At 48.3% G+C, this 14,883-nt stretch overlaps 1 protein-coding gene across 2 annotated transcripts in view; it reads right to left on the bottom strand.

The window, feature by feature from the left end:
- The window catches only part of LOC129868827 (roundabout homolog 1-like), a 233,498-nt gene that overhangs the window by 132,225 nt on the left and 86,390 nt on the right, over positions 1–14,883 (bottom strand). The window lies entirely within an intron of this gene.

Genomic DNA, 14,883 nt, shown 5'->3' with positions numbered 1-14,883 from the left:
ACGCACTAGCTGGCACGAGAGGATTTCTTGTCCCGGTTGGCATCCATCCCATGTCAGGCCTCAGCCCGATCGCCATGGTGTCCACGCTTCAGCCGGCTCATCAGGCTCCCATGTGCCAGCGGGATCATCAGGCTGTCACGCCTGCCCCCGCTCCCCCTCCCTGGTGCTCGAAGGGGCCAGGCTCCCCAACATTAGACGCTCCTGCCACCATCAGTACGCACACCTGCCTTTCCCCATTACGCGCATCAACGTATTATTGGACTCACCTGGACTCAATCACCTGTTTATTACCTCCCCTATATTGTTCAGTTCCCCATCTCTGTTCCCCGCTGCTGCTTTGTTTGTTGTCTGTCCTTATGTTACCCGGGGATGACGCTGTTGCTTGTTTGTTCCATGTCTGTTCCTATTAAATGTTGACTCCTTACCTGCTTCTCTTCTCCGGCGTCGGTCCTTACACTTTCACACTCTTCACATACTCTGCTGCTACTCTGTTTATCATATATCCTGATCGTCTACTCACTTTTACCCCTACTCACATGTACAGTTGAAGTCGGAAGTTTACATACACCTTAGCCAAATACATTTAAACTCAGATTTTCACAATTCCTGACATTTAATCATGGTAAAAAATCCCTGTCTTAAGCCAGTTAGGATCACCACTGTATTTTAAGAATGTGAAATGTCAGAATAATAGTAGAGAGAATGATCTATTTCAGCGTTTATTTCTTTCATCACATTCCCAGTGGGTCAGAAGTTTACATACACTCAATTAGTATTTGGTAGCATTGCCTTTAAATTGTTTAACTTGGGTCAAACATTTCAGGTAGCCTTCCACAAGCTTCCCACAATAAGTTAGGTGCATTTTTTCACATTACTCCTGACAGAGCTGGTTCAACTGAGTCAGGTTTGTAGGCCTCCTTGCTCGCACATGCTTTTTCAGTGCATGTTTTTACAAATTTTCTATAGGATTGAGGTCAGGGCTTTGCGATGGCCACTCCAATACCTTGACTTTGCTGTCCTTAAGCCATTTTGCCACAACTTTGGAAGTATGCTTGTCATTGTCCATTTGGAAGACCCATTTGCGACCAAGCTTTAACTTCCTGACTGATGTCTTGAGATGTTGTTTCAATATATCCACATAATGTTCCTGCCTCATGATGCATTCTATTTTGCAAAGTGCACCAGACCCTCTTGCAGTAAAACACCCCGACAACATGATGCTGCCACCTCCGTGCTTCACGGTTGGGATGGTGTTCTTCAGCTTGCAAGCCCCCCCTTTTTCCTCCAAACATAACGATGATCATTATGGCCACACAGTTCTATTTTTGTTTCATCAGACCAGAGGACATTTCTCCAAAATGTACAATCCTTGTCCCCATGTGCAGTTGCAAACCGTAGTCTGGCTTTTTTATGGCGGTTTTGGAGCAGTGGCTTCTTCCTTGCTGAGCGGCCTTTCAGGTTATGTCGATATAGGACTCGTTTTACTGTGGAGATAGATACTTTAGTACCTGTTTCCTCCTGTAGTTTGTTAAGAAGAAATTTGTGGAGTGGTTGAAAAACGAGTTTTTATGACTACAATCTAAGTGTATGTAAACCTCCGACTTCAACTGTAGATGCTGTATTACCTCAATTACCTCAACCACCTCGTACCCCTGCACATTGACTCAGTACCAGTACTCCATGTATATAACCTTGTTTTTGCTATTTCATTGTGTTACTATTTCCTTTTCTTTCTTACTTTTTAATTCTGCATTGTTGGGAAGTAAGCATTTCATGGTAAAGTCAACACCTGTTGTACTCGGCACATGTGACAAATAAAATGTTGTATGATTTAGAAATACCACCACATTAGACTAACACGCGTTGACTCACATATCTTACAGCCCAAACTCAGGAGTATCAGACAGAGGGGGCTCTGCTCCACCACATATGGGAGACTCCTGGACCCTGAAATGACCCGTGGATGACCCCTGCGTCAGTTGGATCCCTTTGAGTTGAATCAGTAGGAAATAACTCAGTTGAGATTCTACAAGCTGTCCCTCTGTTCTAGCTCAACTTAAAACCTCAACATCCCAAAATAAACTCCCCAGGTGGACAAAGAGCATAAAGAAAGACAGGTTTGGTGTTGGGCAGCAGTAGACCTCCTCAGAGTGAGTCAGTGGAGCGGACACAGGAAGTAGCTGGGTGATAGATGGATACCCAGTGTGACTGAGGCAGGGACGGAGTGTGAGGGCATGCCCACTGTCGTTAATCCCTGTCACCAGGAAGGAGAGGAAAACACCATCTCTGCTGTCCTCTGTTATCACGTCCCTCTCTCCTCTGTCTTTCCTGCCTGCTGCCAGAATCAGTGCCTTTGTCCCCTCTACCACCCCTCCCCTCCTTTATAGTCACCAAGCATGAAAAGAAAGTCACAATGTTATTTTGTAACACCCCTGACCTCTAACCTCTGCCCCCTGCCCCTGCTCATTCCACCACCCTCCCCAAGGCCATAAAAAAAAAACACTTTTGGTTGATGTGTATTTTGAGCGTGCAGGCGGACAAAGTCCTCATGGGGGGACAATGGGGTGAAAGCGTGTCTAACAGACAACACAACAGGCTTACCCCTCACACTGGGCAGACTCTGACAAAATAACACTGGCACCTGTTAGCAATACAGAAACCCTTAGTCTAAACTGGTGCACTACTAGACACACAAACACACACACACACAGCTGTTGTGGATGGCAGGTGGGTCCTATAGTAAAAGTCCACCAACCTTTTTGGAGTTTTTACCATAGGGATATGAAGCAGACATGTTTGCGTGAATTGATACCACATTTCCACGAGTCATGGCAAATTATGCATTTGTCACATCTCAAAAAGCGTACCCCTGGGCCCTCTGACAGTCCCAACCTACCATTGACCCCTCAGTAAGACTTGTTATGGATACGGCTCTGGGACAGGGAGGACGTGCTCAGCCCTGAGAGGCCCAGGACACATGCTGAGACACGCTGTGGGAGCCTAACGGGAGCATGTTCTCCTGGGATCTCTAGCCTTTTCCCTTGACTGTGAGGGGACCCCACAGCAAGAAGTGATCTGAATACATCAGGGGACTGACTGAAGTAATGAATGATGCTGTAAAAAAGTTAATCAAAGGCAAATAGTCTGGCAAGTAAACAAATGATCTTCACTGGCAAGGGGTTTGAAAAGAGCGACACAGAGAGCCGGGTGCGACATTTTCTTTTCATCAGTCGACAAAAACCCCAAAAGTTTTCAAGATTTTGGACATTCAAGAAGCAAAGTGTGACCGGCCACATCATCATGATGATGCAAAATGCATTCCTTTTAAGGCATCAGGTTAAAGGTGGTGGCTAAACTAGGGAGGAGAAGATGAGTGGGGAGGGTGGTGTGACAGGGGCCTAGGTGCTGGGGGGTGGGGACAGGGGACAAGGGGACAGAGGGAGAGCAGAGGCCTAGAAGACAGGAGTAACAGAGAGCTATTGAAGTAGGTCAGTGTCAGTCTATATTTTTATTTATTTATTTATTTACCGTTATTTTACCAGGTAAGTTGACTGAGAACACGTTCTCATTTGCAGCAACGACCTGGGGAATAGTTACAGGGGAGAGGAGGGGGATGAATGAGCCAATTGTAAACTGGGGATTATTAGGTGACCATGATGGTTTGAGGGTCAGATTGGGAATTCAGCCAGGACACCGGGGTTAACACCCCTACTCTTACGATAAGTGCCATGGGATCTTTAATGACCTCAGAGAGTCAGGACACCCGTTTAACGTCCCATCCGAAAGACGGCACCCTACACAGGGCAGTGTCCCCAATCACTGCCCTGGGGCATTGGGATATTTTTTTTAGACCAGAGGAAAGAGTGCCTCCTACTGGCCCTCCAACACCACTTCCAGCAGCATCTGGTCTCCCATCCAGGGACTGACCAGGACCAACCCTGCTTAGCTTCAGAAGCAAGCCAGCAGTGGTATAGGAAGATCGCATGCAACTACAATAGGTCACCTGACCGCTCCCATCGTACAAAGATCCAATATGTGCATAAATGTGTAACTGGATTCACTGATGTTACTATTAAGCTCTGGTTGCGCAAAATTAGCTTCGATAAAAACACATTCCTTTTACTCAACAGGAGGGCTGGGACAATAGCCATAGTGTGAATGTGCGTGAGTAGGAGTGTGGTTGTGTGTGTCAGTAGGCATGCGTGTGTATAAGCATCAGCGTGTGAGAGAATGCATGTTGCATGTGAGAGAAACATATTCTGTCAAATAAAACATCCAAAACAGAGAACTTTATCTGACATCCTGAGTGTAGGATTTTACAGTTTCTTGTATGTCTTTTTATGTGGCTGTAAAACATGGACTGTATAGTGTTTTTTTCAGATGGACGAAATAACCTTGGTTCTTGGGTCAGTTAAGAATAAGAGGAAAATAAGGCTCAACAAGACATCTGAGAGAGTACGTAGAATTACTCTGGCAGAGTTTCCACAAAACAAACTGGTGCATTAACAAACTAAGCATAAACGAGTCCTAAACTACACTGTCTGGAAACAGTGAACAACAGCTATGTCCAGGCCAGGCTCAGTCCAAACCCTGCACTGATCATAAAGCATTGTAACATTACATACTGTATAAACATTGTTACAGCACCACATCAACCCAGCTATTCGCTAGATGAGTTGTGATGCCTGCCCTGACATGTGAAGCCCTCCATGTGAAGCCCTGACATGTGAAGCCCTCCATGTGAAGCCCTCCATGTGAAGCCCTCCAAGTGAAGCCCTCCATGTGAAGCCCTCCATGTGAAGGCCTCCATGTGAAGCCCTGAAATGTGAAGCCCTCCATGTGAAGCCCTGACATGTGAAGCCCTCCATGTGAAGCCCTGACATGTGAAGCCCTCCATGTGAAGCCCTGACATGTGAAGCCCTCCATGTGAAGCCCTGACATGTGAAGCCCTCCATGTGAAGCCCTGACATGTGAAGCCCTGACATGTGAAGCCCTGAAATGTGAAGCCCTGAAATGTGAAGCCCTCCATGTGAAGCCCTCCATGTGAAGCCCTGACATGTGAAGCCCTCCATGTGAAGCCCTGACATGTGAAGCCCTGACAAGTGAAGCCCTGAAATGTGAAGCTCTCCATGTGAAGCCCTGAAATGTGAAGCCCTCCATGTGAAGCCCTGACATGTGAAGCCCTCCATGTGAAGCCCTGAAATGTGAAGCCCTCCATAGAATAGTCCTTTGGAGAAAAGATCATTGACATATATTTGACATTTGTATAAGTTTTTTCCCCATTTTTCATGAGCTGAAATGGACGCTCTAAAATGTGCGGTTTTGAAACGTCACGCTATTAAAATAAATATTCAAATGAACTTTTTGTCACCACACCTTGATATTGGATTTTCAACATTGCACAACCAATTACATTTTTGTAAACTGAAGTTGACAATTTTATTTTAGAAAATGATTGGCACCCCGGAGCTAGTACTTGGTTTCACAGCCTTTGGCCAAGATAACTGCAGACAAATGCTTCTTGTAGCCATCAATAAGCTTGCTGCACCTTTCTACTGGCAATTTGGCCTCGTCTTCATCAGCAAACTGCTCTGTTTCTTCAATGTTTGAGGCCCTCCACCAACTGCTGTTTTCAGATCTTGCCATAGGTTTTTGGACAATGGGTTGAATATTGGACTCCAAAACAAACATGATGCCTTGCGCACGTTGCAAAGAGCTCTAGTCCACAGAACATTTTCCCCAGAATGAAGGCTTGTTTAGGTGTGTTTTTCGAGAAGTTCAATCAGGGTTTCTTGTGTCTCCTTCAGCAGTGGTGTCTTCCTGTGTTTACCAACGACCAAATGAAACATTCAAAGAAAATAACATCCTCCCTTCAATCAAACATTGGGGAGGTTGGATATTGCTGTTGGGTTGCTCTGCTGCCTCTGGTACTGGGGGCCTTGAATGTGTTCAAGACATCATGAAATCAGCAGATGATCAAGTATGGCTGGAAATTGCCTGGGACCTCACAATACGATATTATCATGACACTTAAGTGCCAATACGATATGTATTCCGATTCTCACGATTCTTACAATTCTATCTGTGATTTATTCAGATTCCATGGTCCAAACATATTGCTCACCATACTGTATGTCTGCTGCAGAGGGACAAGAGAGACAGGAGAAATGGAAGTAACAAATTGGCTCCCTATTTAAAAAGAAGACGGAAAACAAGCTATGACAAAAGAAATACTGGACTTTTGGAGCAGGTACAGCCAACTAGCGCACAAATCATGTTGTTATATTGTCAAAACGATACGATACAACATCCCAACATGTAAATGGATCTCTATTATCAAGGTGTTTTGGAATGCGATGTTCAACCCAGTGTCCAAAAACTGTATCTCTGGTGAAGGTTGTGGGTCATCCAGACACATATCAAACGCACCCTGGAATGGTTCAAGAAGAAAGTGTTCTGGAGTGTTCTGGAATGTTCTGGAGTGGCCAGCGAAGAGTCTAGATCTGAATCACATTCATAACCTCATGCGAGAGCTGGAAACAGCAGTTGGACACCTCTCAAACATTGAAGAATTAGATTAGATCAGAATTAAATTAGATCAGCATTAGATCAGTTTGCTGCTGAAGACGAGGCCAAATTGACAATAGAAAGGTGCAGCAAGCTCATTGATGACTACAAGAAACATGTGTTGGCAGTTATCTTGGCCAACGACTCCGCAACCAAGTACTAGCTCCAGGGTGCAAATAATGTTGTCCATGCCTTTCGTCTCTATTTTCAAAATTAAAATTGTAAACGTACATTTACAAAAATGTAATTGGTTCTGCAATGTTGAAATCCAATAAGATGTGGAGACCAATATGTATTTATTTATTTTTGCAACTTATTTGATAAGAGATAGGGAGTTATAAAAGAAAAGTGCAAGGGTGTCAATATATTTGGCCGCAACTGTATGTCAACAATCCTTACTCCAAAGGACTATTCTATGGATTACATTTCGTGAGGAATCACTCAAAAGCCTTTAAAGGAGTAAGTCAAGGTCTGGGGTCAGGTAGTGAGGTACCGCGGGGAGAGTTGGAGTTCCTACGTGTTTGTAGCTCCAGATAAGCCACGCTAAACCCTGACTTTGCCCTCCCTACCTGTTAGACAGCCAGAAATGGTTGAAACAAGGATTATCACTACACGCCCATAAGCAAGGACGAATAAGAGAAAAAAGCCTAGCACTTAACACAGTATCCAAAATGAAGCTGTTATTTCAATGTTGGAAATGGAGTTGGTAATAAGGCTGTTTCAGTGACAGCGAAGGGCAGATGAAATACACCCAGGAGGATCACTGCTCTCTCTCCCTGGGGTTGTACAGGGAGTTATGAAGTCAGAGGAGAGGATCACTGCTCTCTCTCCCTGGGGTTGTACAGGGAGTTATGAAGTCAGAGGAGAGGATCACTGCTCTCTCTCCCTGGGGTTGTACAGGGAGTTATGAAGTCAGAGGAGAGGATCACTGCTCTCTCTCCCTGGGGTTGTACAGGGACTTATGAAGTCAGAGGAGAGGATCACTGCTCTCTCTCCCTGGGGTTGTACAGGGAGTTATGAAGTCAGAGGAGAGGATCACTGCTCTCTCTCCCTGGGGTTGTACAGGGACTTATGAAGTCAGAGGAGAGGATCACTGCTCTCTCTCCCTGGGGTTGTACAGGGAGTTATGAAGTCAGAGGAGAGGATCACTGCTCTCTCTCCCTGGGGTTGTACAGGGAGTTATGAAGTCAGAGGAGAGGATCACTGCTCTCTCTCCTTGGGGTTGTACAGGGACTTATGAAGTCAGAGGAGAGGATCACTGCTCTCTCTCCCTGGGGTTGTACAGGGAGTTATGAAGTCAGAGGAGAGGATCACTGCTCTCTCTCCCTGGGGTTGTACAGGGACTTATGAAGTCAGAGGAGAGGATCACTGCTCTCTCTCCCTGGGGTTGTACAGGGAGTTATGAAGTCAGAGGAGAGGATCACTGCTCTCTCTCCCTGGGGTTGTACGGGGAGTTATGAAGTCAGAGGAAAGGATCACTGCTCTCTCTCCCTGGGGTTGTACAGGGAGTTATGAAGTCAGAGGAGATGATCACTGCTCTCTCTCCCTGGGGTTGTACAGGGAGTTATGAAGTCAGAGGAGAGGATCAAACTAGATAGAAAATCATTTTAAAGCCAAAATAACTGCTCATTAGACCATTCAATGAGTGTACAAAACGTTAGGAACACCTTCCTAATATTGAGTTGCACCCCACATTTTTGCCCTCAGAACAGCCTCAATTCGTTGGGGCATGGACTCTACAAGGTGTCGTAAGCGTTCCACAGGGATGCTGGCCCATGTTGACAACAATGCTTCCCACAGTTGTGTCAAGTTGGCTGGATGTCCTTTGGGTGGTGGACCATTCTTGATACACACAGGAAACTGTTGAGCATGAAAAACCAAGCAGCATTACAGTTCATGACACAAACCGGCACGCCTGGCACCTACTTCCAAACCTCGTTCAAATGCACTTACATTTAGTGTCTGGCCCATTTACACTCTAAATGGCACACATACACAATCCATGTCTCAATTGTCTCAATGCTTAAAAATCCTTCTTTAACCTGTTCCCTCTCCTTCATCTACACTGACTGAATTGGATTTAACAAGTGACATGAATAAGGGATCACAGCTTTTACCTGGATTCTCCTGGTCAGAGCAGGTGTTCTTAATGTTTTGTATTAATCAGTGTATTTCACATTTACTATAGAGAGAATATATGTATTAGAACTTTACATCAGTGCAAGCTAGCGTTTCACCTTGTTTGACCCCGCGTTAGGAGGGAAGAAAATAAACAACAATGATAAAAGGATAAACAGCCTAGATAAACTGTCTAGGCAGGTTGGTAGACGGCCATGTTCTTCAGATAGTTCCAACTTTCCAGAAAGGGCCAGTTGAGTTATTAGTGTCATTGAAGTGTCTCCAGGTAAAGTTTATGCAGGCTCAGATGCAGCCTCATAAAAACCTTGGCATTTCAAGCTGTCTCTCTGTCTGGCAGGGCTGTAGTCACCTTAGTTGCCCCCAAAGACATAACACAGTGTTTTAAGATAGAGAGAGAGAGAGAGAGATAGATAGAGAGAGAGAGAGAGAGAGGAGAGAGATCGATCGAGAGAGAGAGAGAGAGGAGAGAGAGAGAGAGAGTGAGAGAGAGAGCAAGAGAGAGAGAGTGAGAGAGCAAGAGAGTGAGAGAGCGAGAGAGAGAGAGTGAGAGAGAGAGAGAGAGTGAGTGAGAGAGAGAGCAAGAGAGAGAGAGTGAGAGAGAGAGTGAGTGAGAGAGGGTGAGAGAGAGTGAGCAGGGCTAGACCTGTCATCACCATCAGACTGTCAGAGAACATGACTTCATGGTCTATTCTGGTCCAAGGCTCTTGACTGGGCTCATTTGGTCCTGTGGTTGCTGACCTTGAATATCCTCCTTGAAAGGAGAAGTTTACCCAAAACCCAAAAACTACCAAGTGATTCCATACATTGAAACTAGTTTAGTGGAGTTTGCACTCTCTCGTTGTAGTGCTGTACTGAAACAGCCGCAAAAAAAGGGTCACGTGACTCATGTCATTGCTGGATGCAGGCCTCGGTCTGTTCCATTGCCAGTAAATTCATGATTAAGAGATGTGCCCTTACACGGAGCTTGATGTCACAGATTAGATTTTGGGGGGGAAAGAAGGAGCTGGTGAAAAAGATGATAGAGTTAGGCATATCGCAGGTAAAGTTAGTTACAAAAAGTGGATAAAGAGTTGGCAGCAAGAGCAAGCTGGTGTTCGGTCCCTGGATGCACTTTATACAGGAAACCAAAGGAAGAAGGCCTCAAATTTGACTGTTTTCCGATAAAAGATACAGAGAGATGTAGAAGACGGTTAGTAGCATTTCGAAATAGTAAATACAATGTAAATATTCCTGCAGCCAACATTGCATCGCTGCGTGTGTGTAACAAGCACTTGAGTGACGATGCATGTGAATGAGATATGCCATTTGAAACTACGGGGACGGAAAACCCGAAGGATACTACAAGATACAGCTGTCGCTACTGTGTTTCCATGGACTGGATCTGGAGCAGTGCCAAAAGACAAAGGTGTGTTTGAGAAGAGAAAGTGACAAAGCATGTGGTATGTAGCCGAGCCTGATCCTTAACGTTCAAGGTGTTCTTATTGTGTTGTTACCATAGCACCATATCATGTAGACAGAGGCCTAGGTGTCCTGCAGGTTAGCATATGTGCCCTTTGTATTTATGACGGGGGGGGGGGGGGGGGGGGGGGGGCAGCAAACATTGTGTCACCTTACATTGCAGAATAGAATACACCAAAAACATTGTGATGAATAAATAAAGACTAAGTAGTGTTTGGGGCTTATGTGAAAACATAAACTCACTAACTGTCACGTTCCTGACCTATTTTTACGTTATTTTGATTATGTTTAGTTGGTCAGGGCGTGAGTTGGGGTGGGCATTGTATGTTGTGTGTGTTTGGTTAGTCCATGGGTGTTGTATGTGTATGGGATAGTGTTTGTTAGGTTGTCTAGTTATGTCTATGGCTGCCTAGATTGGGTCTCAATCAGAGACAGCTGTCATTCATTTGTCTCTGATTGGGAGCCAGATTTAAGGTAGCCATAGGCAGTAGGCTTTTGTGGGTGTTTGTTCCTGTGTCCACACATGGACAGTTGAAGGTTAGTCACGTTTGTTGTTTTGTAGTTTTGTAGTGTCTTGTTTGCTGTTTTCATTAAAAGATGGCTTATTTCCCTCAATCCGCATCTTGGTCCTATCCATGCTCCTCCTCGTTTGAGGAGGAGAACAACATTGACTGCCTTTACAGAAACACCCACCACAACAGGACCAAGCGGATTGAGGAGAGAGAAAAAGAACTAAAGCAATGGAGAGAAGAGGAATGGAGTTGGGAGCAAATTTTCAATGGAGAAGGACCCTGGGCTAAGGTGGGAGAGAATCGCCGCTCTCGGGAGGAGAAGGAGGCAGCCACAGCCCAGGAGCGCTGGTATGAGGAGGCAGCACGTATGAGAGGCTGGAAGCCCGAGAGGCTCACCCAAAAATTTCTTGGGGGGGGGGCTAAAGGGGAGTGTGGCGAAGCCGGGTTGGATACCTGAGCCAACTCCCCGGGCTTGCCGTGGAGTAAGAGGGCGTCGTACTGGTCAGACACCGTGTTATGCGGTAAAGCGCACGGTGTCCCCAGTACGCGTGCTTAGCCCAGTGCGGGCTATTCCACCTTGCCGCACTGGGAGGGCTAGGTTGGGCATCGAGCCGAGTGCCATGAAGCCGGCCCAACGTATCTGGTCTCCAGTACGTCTCCTCGGGCCGGCGTACATGGCACCAGCCTTACAGGTGGTGTCCCCGGTTCGCCTGCATAGGCCAGTGCGGGCTATTCCACCTCGCCGCACTGGCAGGGCTACGGGGACCATTCAACCTGGTAGGGTTGGGGAGGCTCGGTGCTCAAGAGCACGTGTCCTCCTTCACGGTCCGGTATATCCGGTGCCACCTTCCCACCCCAGCTCAGTACCACCAGTGCCTACACCACGCACCAGGCTTCCAGTGCATCTCCAGAGCCCTGTTCCTCTTCCACGCACTCTCCCTATGGTGCGGGTCTCCAGCCCGGTGCCTCCAGTTCCGGTACCACGCACCAGGCCTGGAGTGCGCCACGAGAGTCCAGTGTGCCCAGTTCCTGTTCCCCGCACTCGCTCTGAGGTGCGTGCCCACGGCCCGGTGCCTCCAGTTCCGGTACCACGCACCAGGCCTATAGTGCGTCTCAGCCGGCCAGAGTCTGCCGTCTGCCTAGCGCCAGAGCCGTCCTGCCATGACCAGCCAGAGCCGTCCTGCCATGACCAGCCAGATCCGTCCTGCCATGACCAGCCAGAGCCGTCCTGCCATGACCAGCCAGAGCCGTCCTGCCATGACCAGCCAGAGCCGTCCTGCCATGACCAGCCAGAGCCGTCCTGCCATGACCAGCCAGAGCCGTCCTGCCATGACCAGCCAGAGCCGTCCTGCCATGACCAGCCAGAGCCGTCTTGCCATGACCTGCCAGAGCCGTCCTGCCATGACCTGCCAGAGCCGTCCTGCCATGACCTGCCAGAGCCGTCCAGCCAGGACCTGCCAGAGCCGTCCAGCCAGGACCTGCCAGAGCCGTCCAGCCAGGACCTGCCAGAGCCGTCCAGCCAGGACCTGCCAGAGCCGTCCAGCCAGGACCTGCCAGAGCCGTCCAGCCAGGACCTGCCAGAGCCGTCCAGCCAGGACCTGCCAGAGCCGTCCAGCCAGGACCTGCCGGAGTCCCTCAGCCAGGACCTGCCGGAGTCCCTCAGCCAGGACCTGCCGGAGTCCCTCAGCCAGGACCTGCCGGAGTCCCTACGCCCGGACCGGCCGGAGTCCCTCAGCCCGGACCTGCCGGAGTCCCTCAGCCCGGACCTGCCGGAGTCCCTCAGCCCGGACCTGCCGGAGTCCCTCAGCCCGGACCTGCCGGAGTCCCTCAGCCAGGACCTGCCGGAGTCCCTCAGCCAGGACCTGCCGGAGTCCCTCAGCCAGGACCTGCCGGAGTCCCTCAGCCAGGACCTGCCGGAGTCCCTCAGCCAGGACCTGCCGGAGTCCCTCAGCCAGGACCTGCCGGAGTCCCTCAGCCAGGACCTGCCGGAGTCCCTCAGCCAGGACCTGCCGGAGTCCCTCAGCCCGGACCTGCCGGAGTCCCTCAGCCAGGACCTGCCGGAGTCCCTCAGCCAGGACCTGCCGGAGTCCCTCAGCCAGGACCTGCCGGAGTCCCTCAGCCAGGACCTGCCGGAGTCCCTCAGCCAGGACCTGCCGGAGTCCCTCAGCCAGGACCTGCCGGAGTCCCTCAGCCAGGACCTGCCGGAGTCCCTCAGCCAGGACCTGCCGGAGTCCCTCAGCCAGGACCTGCCGGAGTCCCTCAGCCAGGACCTGCCGCCCCTTGTCCCGGTGCCGCCCCTTGTCCCGGTGCCGCCCCTTGTCCCGGTGCCGCCCCTTGTCCCGGTGCCGCCCCTTGTCCCGGTGCCGCCCCTTATCCCGGTGCCGCCCCTTATCCCGGTGCCGCCCCTTATCCCGGTGCCGCCCCTTATCCCGGTGCCGCCCCTTATCCCGGTGCCGCCCCTTATCCCGGTGCTGCCCCTTATCCCGGTGCTGCCCCTTATCCCGGTGCTGCCCCTTATCCCGGTGCTGCCCCTTATCCCGATGCTGCCCCTTATCCCGATGCTGCCCATTCAGTTAGGTGGGTTTAGTTGGAGGGTGGTCATTGGGTGGGGGATACGGAAGCGGGGAGTGACTATGGTGGTGGGGGGACAGCGTCCAGAGCCGGAGCCACCACCGTGGACAGATGCCCACCCAGACCCTCCCCTAGACTTTTGGTGGTGCGTTCGGAGTACGCACCTTGAGGGGGGGGTTATGTCACGTTCCTGACCTATTTTTATGTTATTTTGATTATGTTTAGTTGGTCAGGGCGTGAGTTGGGGTGGGCATTGTATGTTGTGTGTGTTTGGTTAGTCCATGGGTGTTGTATGTGTATGGGATAGTGTTTGTTAGGTTGTCTAGTTATGTCTATGGCTGCCTAGATTGGGTCTCAATCAGAGACAGCTGTCATTCATTTGTCTCTGATTGGGAGCCAGATTTAAGGTAGCCATAGGCAGTAGGCTTTTGTGGGTGTTTGTTCCTGTGTCCACACATGGACAGTTGAAGGTTAGTCACGTTTGTTGTTTTGTAGTTTTGTAGTGTCTTGTTTGCTGTTTTCATTAAAAGATGGCTTATTTCCCTCAATCCGCATCTTGGTCCTATCCATGCTCCTCCTCGTTTGAGGAGGAGAACAACATTGACTGCCTTTACACTAACGGTCTCGCTCATAGAGGTTGATGATAAGCGATCATTCACTAAAGAAAAGTTTAGATACTTACTCGTTAGATAACTGTCCATTTGGCCCAGCTGGAACAGGGGTGCGTCACCATTTCTATTTTTCAGGACCGTTGATGTGGGCAGATAAATCTCAGTGGTCGCAAAAGCAGCCTAACTGCTCTCATCAGCATTACGTTCCTAGATTTCTGTAAGAATTGTAGTCACATATTTGAATTCTCTGCAGCACAAACATTCCTCATTCGTGGAATTGGAGCGCAATTGCCCCAACTGCACCACCAGTCTGTGTCGATCCTAGGAAGCTACTGCTACCAGATCTTGCTGTGGCTTCGACGGCTAGAGGGGCGAAGGCCACATGAAGCTCAATTTGCCTCCATTCTTAGTCTGAATAGTCTGAATAAACCCAGTTTGACGACACCATCGGCGCCCCTCCAGTAGTCTTTTTCTTAATTTGCAAGTACTTCGTCATTAGACATATTTCTAGGTTGTGTTTATTTTTTATAACTAATGTGTAATGTTGTGTTTATTTTTTATAACTAATGTGTAATGTTGTGTTTATTTTTTATAACTAATGTGTAATGTTGTGTTTATTTTTTATAACTAATGTGTAATGTTGTGTTTATTTTTTATAACTAATGTGTAATGTTGTGTTTATTTTTTATAACTAATGTGTAATGTTGTGTTTACTTCGCCAACCCAAAAAACATGCATCTGTGAATAAGGGCATAACGTGCAGTTTCTACTAAGAAGGGATTCCCAAGAGCGCATATGTGCAGTGGTTACCGATCTCTCCGCTGCTGTGGCAGTCGGCTACATAAAATAATGTGATAAAATAATGCCAAATCTTTTAGGTGGAAAAGTACACATTTCCTGACTCAAAACCGATAGTACTTTTGACAAAAATAGCTTTTTTGGCCACACACTTTCAATAAAACAACGAATTTGGCCACACATCATGGATTTCTGAATAATGAATTCACTGGCAACGTGCAGGCCTG

The sequence above is a fragment of the Salvelinus fontinalis genome, chromosome 13 (assembly GCF_029448725.1).
Source record: "Salvelinus fontinalis isolate EN_2023a chromosome 13, ASM2944872v1, whole genome shotgun sequence".
Taxonomy (NCBI): domain Eukaryota; kingdom Metazoa; phylum Chordata; class Actinopteri; order Salmoniformes; family Salmonidae; genus Salvelinus; species Salvelinus fontinalis.
This window is presented reverse-complemented; position numbering and strand designations above follow the sequence as displayed.